Source organism: Panulirus ornatus, chromosome 12, assembly GCF_036320965.1.
Source record: "Panulirus ornatus isolate Po-2019 chromosome 12, ASM3632096v1, whole genome shotgun sequence".
NCBI classification, from domain to species: domain Eukaryota; kingdom Metazoa; phylum Arthropoda; class Malacostraca; order Decapoda; family Palinuridae; genus Panulirus; species Panulirus ornatus.
The window spans coordinates 1,311,381-1,319,836 of record NC_092235.1 but is presented as its reverse complement, the minus strand read 5'-3'; the positions used below and the strand labels follow the sequence as shown (position 1 = coordinate 1,319,836).

The 8,456-nt window shown below is 40.1% G+C and overlaps 2 non-coding genes across 2 annotated transcripts; one reads left to right on the top strand and one right to left on the bottom strand.

Annotated features, from left to right (window-relative positions):
• The first annotated feature begins 738 nt into the window (after positions 1-738).
• Positions 739-810, top strand: TRNAQ-CUG (transfer RNA glutamine (anticodon CUG)). Its single transcript has one exon. It is a non-coding gene; the product is annotated as a tRNA-Gln (tRNA).
• A 3,446-nt stretch (positions 811-4,256) lies between these two features.
• TRNAV-GAC (transfer RNA valine (anticodon GAC)) lies at positions 4,257-4,328 on the bottom strand. Its single transcript has one exon. It is a non-coding gene; the product is annotated as a tRNA-Val (tRNA).
• Positions 4,329-8,456: the final 4,128 nt, after the last annotated feature.

Sequence of the window (8,456 nt, the reverse complement as noted above, 5' to 3'; positions counted from 1 at the left end):
TATAAAAACGCATATGAAATGTTCAGTATTTGATTATCTATTCAACTATGTATTTTTACACAGCCTTACCTATCTTTCTATCTGTATGAATATCTATCTGTTTACCTTTCTATCTACCCTATCTATCTATCAACCTTATGAGTCACTTTAAGAGTTATCTTCACTACAACCGTATCTTCACTACACCCTTACGGTTCAAGTCTATGGTCATTATCACTACACCTTCAATACCACTGGCTTATACTTAACCCACATTATCACTACATCCATGTACATGTATTTGTTGCAGAATGATGCAGACGTCAATGATTTCTAAGAAAGTTGAAAGTTGCCTTACCTATCTATCTATGTATCTATCTTCTAGAACCTTCCAGAAAACCAGCCTCTGGCTGGTGATGGTGGTTGAAACATCTAAATGAAATCAGATCTTTTGTTTCCAGTCCCATGGTGTAAGGGTTAGCCTTACGTCTCTTTCTCTCTAAATATCTATCTGTTTACCAGTCAATCTATCTGTCTATCTAATCTATCTATCTATCTACCTATTTATCTTTCTATATCTGAAAGTCAACAATGATAAAATTAATGAAAATGAAGTATAACAACGTCCTCTCAATGGCAATTATCTTACCAGAATCTTCGAGAACCTTCCAGAAAACAATGACATTTGCAGGCAAGGAGGGATGGCCTCTGGTTGATTATATGTAAAACATTTAGATGAAATCACATCTTTTCTTATCAGGTCCCATGGTGTAAGGGTTAGCACTCTGGACTCTGGATCCAGCAATCCGAGTTCGAATCTCGGTGGGACCTCATCTTTTCAGTTTTCTTAGAAACTGTTGATAGCCACATTGTTCTATATATTGCATATACATACTTATATATGCAAATATAAGTATATATATGCATATATATGGAATAATGCGGTTATCATCAGCAGCCAGAGGCCATTCCCTCCTCCTTACCTGCAGAGTTCATGGTTTTCTGGAAGGTTCTAGAAGATTCTGGTAAGACATTTGTCATTGAGAGGACGTTGTTAGGTGAGAGTCAGGTTCACTCTATGGTTGTAGTTGGCTGTCCGAGGAAGTTGTTATGCTTCATCAATTTTGTAATTGTTGACTTTCAGATAGGAAGTACTCATCTTCGAAGCTTCCTTTTACTCACAACAACCTTGAGTCACTTTAAGAATCATCTTAACTACAGCCTTATCTTCACTACACCCTGATGGTTCAAGTCAATGGTCACATTCACTATACCTTCAACACCGCTGGCCTTATACCTGACCCACATTATCACTACATCCATGTACATGTATTTGTTGTAGGATATTGTGGATATCATTGATTTCTAAGAAAGATGAAGGTTGCCTTACCTATCTATCCATTTATCTATCTGAATATCCATCTATTTATGTATCTATCAATCTATCTTCATGATAACACAAATGTATGATTGTTGTTAAATTTTAATGGGTATGAGCAGGTGAAGTCGTGAAGTCTGTAGCCATACCATAAGTCAAACTGAAAATACATCAAATGTATAACAAGATCAATGCAATACTAGCAGATACAGTGTGGTGGGCGAGATGTGTGGTGTGGGTGTGCTGGAGACGTGTGGTGTGGGGAAGGTGCGTGTCGCAGGTGTACGGTGGGAGAGTGTATTGTGGGCATGGAAGAAGAGGTGTGTGTGTTGTGGGTGTATTCGGGAGGGTGTGTCGTGAGTGTTGTGGGAAGGGTGTTGTTGTTTGCTAAGTGTGTGTGTGTGTGTGTGTGTGTGTGTGTGTGTGTGCAGGTGTTGGAAGAAATGCCTTGTCGGTGTGGTCCAGCCTGACTCTCGTCCCAAGCCTCTCTCTCCTGTCCTGCCTGACTCTCGTCCCAAGCCTCTCTCTCCTGTCCTGCCTGACTCTCGTCCCAAGCCTCTCTCTCCTGTCCTGCCTGACTCTCGTCCCAAGCCTCTCTCTCCTGTCCAGCCTGACTCTCGTCCCAAGCCTCTCTCTCCTGTCCTGCCTGACTCTCGTCCCAAGCCTCTCTCTCCTGTCCTGCCTGACTCTAATCCTAAGCCTCTCTCTCTACAGTCCACCCTAACTCTTATGACAATTATCTTTCTCCGTCACAGAGTCTTACCCTAACCTTCTATTTCCTTCAGTCTTTTTCACATCTAAAGCCTCTCTCTCGTGTCTAGCCTCTCTCACACACTCTCCCTTCTCTCTCTCTCTCTCTCTCTCTCTCTCTCTCTCTCTCTCTCTCTCTCTCTCTCTCTCTCTCTCTCTCTCTCTCTCTCTCTCTCCAGCATGGAATAATTCAGTTATCAGTTATCATAACGCAGTGGTATATCATGCTACCTTGTCAACCACTGATCTCTCCCTTAATCCCTTTATCTTCACTATGCAAGGCTTATCATAATCTTCACTACAACCTCATCTTCATATGACCTTATCTTGACTAAGCTGGTTTCAAGGAAGGCTTTAGATTTTACCCGCTCACACAAACAACGTACTTACACGGGGCCCCACGAGTGTAAAACTCCCTCCTAATACAGTGCAAATAGATGATTACACACACCTACACACCACCACCACCACTAACAATACACAGAGAAATAGCCTTTTCGGTTGGCTTTGGATCCGCCCTTGAACGTAGTTTGGAGGATTTGGGGGATCAGATCAATAAGGTTAAGTTCACTGCAACCTCATATTCACTAACGTGTATCTTCACTACTAGCTTATTTTCACTTAACTATACCTTCACTATACCCTCTTCTTCATTACACCGTTATTTCTACCATACCATCATCATTGTACTCCCTGATGTTCACTAAAAGTAGTTCTCATCTTCAATACACAATCATTTTGAATAAACTTTACTCTTTGATAACCCTTATCTCTACTAAATTCGTATCTTCACTACATTCGTATCTTCACTACAACCTATCTTGACAATATCCTTATCATCACTATACTCTTCTTCACTACACTCTCATCTTAACATCATCCTTCTGTTTACCGAACTTAGTTCAAAGTCTGACTTGAACGTAGCTTTGGAAAGTTTGTGTTCCTCATTGTGTTGCCTCCTTAGTATCATTGTAAAGGCAATTGTCACCACTCCCTAACTAAACCCTCATCGTCACTACACTCTCATCATTATCATTACTTCTTAATGTTCAATACAAAATTTTAACATATACATATATCTTCACTACAGAATAATTTTCATTGCACCTTAATCTTCATTACTCCTTGTTTCAGCTACATCCGTACCTTCCATTCATTCTTATATCTTATATTAGTTACATCTTTACAATATCTTTATATCTTCTCTGTTCCGTCTTTTGTAAAATTGAAAATGAGAGTAAAGGATTTCCGGCCTTCTGCTCCCTACCCTTTTAGTCGCCTTGTACGCCACGCAGGGAATACGAGGCAAGTATACTTTCTTCCCTATCCCCAGGGATAACAGCATCTGGTGTTCCCAGACGGTCACCCATCCAAGTACTAACCAGACCCAACGTTGCTTAACTTCCCTGATCAGACGATATATATATATATATATATATATATATATATATATATATATATATATATATATATATATATATATATATATATATATATATATATATATATATATATGTATATATATATATATGACTGAAAACAATGAATTTCCCAAATAAGAAAAATGGAAGCGCCGGGGTTTGAACCCGGGACCTCTCGCATGCCAAGCGAGTGCTCTACCACTGAGCTACGCCCCCAAGAACATTTTTTGTGACATAGTATTATATGAAGCACTGAGAGTACCACGGCAAAATACCATTTGACCGACCGTTGCCGACTAGCCGGCAAAATAACCACAGGGTAAATCTCCATGTTGCTGTCGTGTTTTCCTCTCAATTTTCCACGAAGAAATGAGTTTTAATTTTTTATTGTCGTTGCAATAGACTGGAACTAAGCAATAGACTGGAACTAAGCTGACCTGGTATGAGGTCAGAGCCCTCATTATCATCCCTGCTAACTACCGGAAGCAGATTAAGTCGTTCCACAACCGATGTCCGGCCCATGTTAACTCTGATGTGCCCAGCAGTTGGAGGAGGATCGCCAGAAGCTTCTGGAAGATTTCAAGGACGTCTTGGTGGACCTGACCCTTTCAGATAAGGTCGAAAACCACAATTTATTGTGAAGATCTTCACTATAACGTTGGACGAACATACTGAATGTTGCACACATGTGATGCGGACAAAATGAAAAAAGAAAAAAACAAAAATTATGTCTGGTGTGGGTCTCGAACCCACGACCTTGAGTGTGTCAGACTCACGCTCTACCACTGAGCTAACCAGACAATAGAAATTACGTCTGTTTCTTCAATTTGAATTAATGAAAATCTTTGCGAGGCAGCGTTTAGAAAAGAGAGATGTCTTTGACGAAATTTACTTGTTTGGTTCCTTCTTCTGTTCCTCATTATCGAAAGTAAACATACTGAAGGGTATACATATATATATATATATATATATATATATATATATATATATATATATATATATATATATATATATATATATATATGTTTTTTTTTTTTTTTTTTATACCTCGTCGCTGTCTCCCGCGGTTGCGAAGTAGCGCAAGGAAACAGACGAAAGAAATGGCCCAACCCCCCCCATACACATGTACATACACACGCCCACACACGCAAATATACATACCTACACAGCTTTCCATGGTTTACCCCGGACGCTTCACATGCCTTGATTCAATCCACTGACAGCACGTCAACCCCTGTATACCACATCGCTCCAATTCACTCTATTCCTTGCCCTCCTTTCACTCTCCTGCATGTTCAGGCCCCGATCACACAAAATCCTTTTCACTCCATCTTTCCACCTCCAATTTGGTCTCCCTCTTCTCCTCGTTCCCTCCACCTCCGACACATATATCCTCTTGGTCAATCTTTCCTCACTCATTCTCTCCATGTGCCCAAACCATTTCAAAACACCCTCTTCTGCTCTCTCAACCACGCTCTTTTTATTTCCACACATCTCTCTTACCCTTACGTTACTTACTCGATCAAACCACCTCACACCACACATTGTCCTCAAACATCTCATTTCCAGCACATCCATCCTCCTGCGCACAACTCTATCCATAGCCCACGCCTCGCAACCATACAACATTGTTGGAACCACTATTCCTTCAAACATACCCATTTTTGCTTTCCGAGATAATGTTCTCGACTTCCACACATTCTTCAAGGCTCCCAGAATTTTCGCCCCCTCCCCCACCCTATGATCCACTTCCGCTTCCATGGTTCCATCCGCTGCCAGATCCACTCCCAGATATCTAAAACACTTCACTTCCTCCAGTTTTTCTCCATTCAAACTCACCTCCCAATTGACTTGACCCTCAACCCTACTGTACCTAATAACCTTGCTCTTATTCACATTTACTCTTAACTTTCTTCTTCCACACACTTTACCAAACTCCGTCACCAGCTTCTGCAGTTTCTCACATGAATCCGCCACCAGCGCTGTATCATCAGCGAACAACAACTGACTCACTTCCCAAGCTCTCTCATCCCCAACAGACTTCATACTTGCCCCTCTTTCCAAAACTCTTGCATATGTTTCCTTGCGCTACCTTGCAAACGCGGGAGACAGCGACAAAGCAAAAAAAAAAAAAAAAATATATATATATATATATACATATATGGTTGTTTAATTTGTTTATGGATGGGGTTGTTAGGGAGGTAAATGCAAGAGTCTTGGAAAGAGGGGCAAGTATGAAGTCTGTTGGGGATGAGAGAGCTTGGGAAGTGAGTCAGTTGTTGTTCGCTGATGATACAGCGCTGGTGGCTGATTCATGTGAGAAACTGCAGAAGCTGGTGACTGAGTTTGGTAAAGTGTGTGAAAGAAGAAAGTTAAGAGTAAATGTGAATAAGAGCAAGGTTATTAGGTACAGTAGGGTTGAGGGTCAAGTCAATTGGGAGGTGAGTTTGAATGGAGAAAAACTGGAGGAAGTGAAGTGTTTTAGATATCTGGGAGTGGATCTGACAGCGGATGGAACCATGGAAGCGGAAGTGGATCATAGGGTGGGGGAGGGGGCGAAAATTCTGGGAGCCTTGAAGAATGTGTGGAAGTCGAGAACATTATCTCGGAAAGCAAAAATGGGTATGTTTGAAGGAATAGTGGTTCCAACAATGTTGTATGGTTGCGAGACGTGGGCTATGGATAGAGTTGTGCGCAGGAGGATGGATGTGCTGGAAATGAGATGTTTGAGGACAATATGTGGTGTGAAGTGGTTTGATCGAGTAAGTAACGTAAGGGTAAGAGAGATGTGTGGAAATAAAAAGAGCGTGGTTGAGAGAGCAGAAGAGGGTGTTTTGAAATGGTTCGGGCACATGGAGAGAATGAGTGAGGAAAGATTGACCAAGAGAATATGTGTCGGAGGTGGAGGGAACGAGGAGAAGAGGGAGACCAAATTGGAGGTGGAAAGATGGAGTGAAAAAGATTTTGTGTGATCGGGGCCTGAACATGCAGGAGGGTGAAAGGAGGGCAAGGAATAGAGTGAATTGGAGCGATGTGGTATACCGGGGTTGACGTGCTGTCAGTGGATTGAATCAAGGCATGTGAAGCGTCTGGGGTAAACCATGGAAGGCTGTGTAGGTATGTGTATTTGCGTGTGTGGACGTATGTATATACATGTGTATGGGGGTGGGATGGGCCATTTCTTTCGTCTGTTTCCTTGCGCTACCTCGCAAACGCGGGAGACAGCGACAAAGCAAAAAAAAAAAAAAAAATATATATATATATATATATATATATATATATATATATATGTATATATATATATATATATATATATATATATATATATATATATATATATATATATATATATATATATATTGAAAAAGATCACAATTTTGCACGTGATCAAGTATATTCTTATGAGTCCACGGGGAAAATAAACACGATAAGTTCCCAAGTGCACTTTCGTGTAAAACTCACATCATCAGGGGAGACACAAGAGAGAAATATAACAGTCAGTTGATATACAACGAAGAGACGTAGCTAGGACGCCATATGGTAAACATGTGATTGTCCAAGACAGACAACAAGCGTATCATAAACTTATTATGTCGACAAGAAGGTGAATTGTTTACACATTTTATCAACATTAAAGTTATCCAATTTGTATAGACCATCACTAATATTAAGATTATAATTCTTTGTGTATTCAGAAATAGAAGATTCAATGATATTTTTCGTGGTACTTGAGTTAGAGTTAATAACTGAGATGGCATTATTAACTCTAATTCCAGTACCACGAGAAATATCATTGAATCTTCTATTATTAAATACACAAAGAATTATAAACCTTGAGGAAGCAACATGGCGGTCAAAAATAAGCTTTAGGAATGAAGTTTAGGAATGGAATATCAGTGAGACGATCCAAATGACGAATGAATGAGAGCGTAGTCAACATACAATATAAAAGGACATATTATGAATGGCAGCCAGGCAAGTAACGGCCCAACTGAATGGAAGGATTTAAAAGTTCGCGTTATATGACGAATTTTGATAGATTATCCAAATTTCCATTCCAGTTATGAAACTTAATGGTTGTGTTCAGTTCTAGAGACAAAGTTTAAAGGTTTGTGTTTCAGAGATGAACCACAAAGGATATCGTTAAATTAACTGACATTAAAATTTGTCAATTAAGTGAATCATTTTGTACAATAGCTGTAATTTGACAGAGTTAAAAGTTCGCATTTTCATTACAATTCTAATTCAAAAGTTTGAGTTTCATTGATGGTTTGCACAAGCTTAACGTACATTTAAGTTTCGTGTCTATATGACGTATCTTAAAGGACTCTGGTAAAATAACGCAGCTGGAAGGTTTACGTTAAAATGACGGTGTTTAAATGTTTATTGATGAATGGTAGATTTAAATTGATAGATTTTAAGTTCGCGTTTTCATGAGCGACTTTAAACCTTGTGGTTGAATGTCACAGTTTAAAGGTTGGTATGTACAATGTTGACCAGATGGCGGTAGTGTGTAGACACAGCCATACCAGGTCGTATTTATCATCATTAAAGTCACCTTCCTTACTTACTTATGGCGGCGATGAAATTCACTGGTTCTTGATTGTGCACCAATTAACCTATCAGATAATGGTACAATGTTTGCCTGGTGTTGCATATATCACGTCTGTTGTTGAAACACAAGAATGCCAGGTGACTTTGGGAGTGGATGATAATGTAAAGATCAATATAAATGTGGGAAATCTTGAACCGCCATCACCAGACACAACACATGTTTGGATCTGGCGGGGGGAGGGACTTGCCTGTGACGTCACGATGCCCCGCCTCCAGCCTGGCGCCGCTCTGTGTGTGTGTGTGTGTGTGTGTGTGTGTGTGTGTGTGTGTGTGTGTGTGTACTACTTTAATCATTATCACGTGAGTCTTTTGAG